Source organism: Octodon degus, unplaced genomic scaffold, assembly GCF_000260255.1.
Source record: "Octodon degus isolate 3935 unplaced genomic scaffold, OctDeg1.0 scaffold00048, whole genome shotgun sequence".
Taxonomy (NCBI): Eukaryota; Metazoa; Chordata; class Mammalia; order Rodentia; family Octodontidae; genus Octodon; species Octodon degus.
In genome coordinates this window covers 13,184,250-13,186,110 of record NW_004524624.1, presented here as the reverse complement: position 1 = coordinate 13,186,110, position 1,861 = coordinate 13,184,250, and positions in this window count along the sequence as shown.

The window sequence follows — 1,861 nt, the reverse complement described above, 5'->3', positions numbered from 1 at the left end:
TATGTTTTATTTTGAGATAAAGTCTCACTAAATCCCTAAGTTGCCCAGGCTTAGACTAACTCTTATCTTCCTCCTCCAGCCATCCAGAGTGCCACTATTACACTCATGTGTAGTATGATTGTTTTTGATAAATATTTATTTTCAAATTCAAACTATAACTATTTTGCTCTAACACCATTAGGATGAAGGGGTGTTCATGCTAACAAGAAGCAGCACCTTTTATTTGAAAACACAGTCTTCTTAGCAGTCTCAAAAGTGTACCTTTTACTGAGTTATCTTTTTAGCCACACAAAACCTGTTGGCTAAGCAACTCCCTTGAAGAGAAGTCCTCTGGATTTCAGAAGCTGATTTTTTTTTCTGTTTTGAGCTATAAATTATAAACCAAGACTTAATGATTGATGAACAAGATGAAAAATTTTTAATTCAGGACAAAAGAATCCTGTCTCTCACTGTTTATGAAAAGACAAACACAGAAATTGTGGAAAGCCATGTCTTTCTTCTAAAACTGATCATACAGCCTAAACAGCTGTCTTATAACCCTTAACAACAGTTACTTGTAGCATTAAAGTAACTGCATGTAGCAGTTTGTAGTGATGTGAGCCAGAAGCTTACTGTCCCCAGGGAGCAAGGAACAAAGAACAGAGCCTAAGGAAATGGCCTCTTGTAATCCCCCACAAACTGGAGACACAGGAACAGATTCCTGCAGGTGGCGCCCTGTCTGTTCTTTGTTCCTGTACCTGGGAAGTTACCAACTAGAGAGGTGTAAATTTAGAGTTTGGTAAATGCTGGAAGGCCACGTAAATAGCCGTTTGTTTACACCAAATTATAGCCCTCAATAAATGTGAGAAATGTCTGTGGCTCAGGACTCACTTAGAGCGAAATTGGGCTCTGGAGTCCTCCGGCTATATTAATCCAGTCTTCCCGTCATTTCTTTGGGCTCTGACTGCTAACATACAACAGCAAAATAGAAGTGCATCTCTTGTTTTGTCTAGCTCTTCAAAAGCCAGAGTAATCTTTCCAGGCCTAGGTGAAATGCCGACCCCTACTCTTCCTCTCCTCTCTACACAGGATTCTTTCTTCTTGAAAGTGTACCATTCAGCTCTTTGGGAAATAACTCCATGGGGCAAAATGGCTGTGTAGCCCTGAGTGCTGTGGATGGCATTTCAGTTTTAGAAGGTGAAACTAGGTTCTCTGTTTCACCTGAATATCACATCTGTTCTGTGCCACAGCAGGTGAACTCCAAAGGTTTCATTTCACCACCAACTTCAAGGTGATGTGAAAGGGAAATGAGAATCCCTACTTGGGTGGGGAGCGTCCTCACATTTGTTAGGTCAACTGCCACACTCTTGGCTTTTCTTGTCCCAGTCCTCTGGGAAGCCTTTGACAGCAACTGCCAACAACAGAAGCCAGCAGGAATGTATAAGAACAGGTGCAGGAACCTCCCCAGCTGCTGCTACAGAGAGAGGGCCTTTGCAAGGGGGCGCCTAGACGTCCCACTTTCAAATTGCCCTCTTGCCCTTGGCCAGGGCAGGATCTTGCTTCTTTTCATGTAGCAGATGTTTGCCAAGATTTCTAACGTAGCACTGTGGCTTGTAAGATACTGCTGGAAAGTCTGCTTAGCTTTTAAGGGAACTTGGGTAGATGCTCTAACTGTAGAAGAAACAGAAAAAGTCTCTTCTGCGTTTGCTTTCAGATAAGAGAAATCATGATAACCAAAAGCTAGAGCTTTTCCACACTACTCCACTATTTCGGTTGCTGCTCTCCGCTTCCTACAATGGCTCAGTAGAGGACACATTACTAGATTTAGGATGTTTCTACCACCAAAGAGGAAACAGATCAGGTAATACCGTCTCTGCAAACA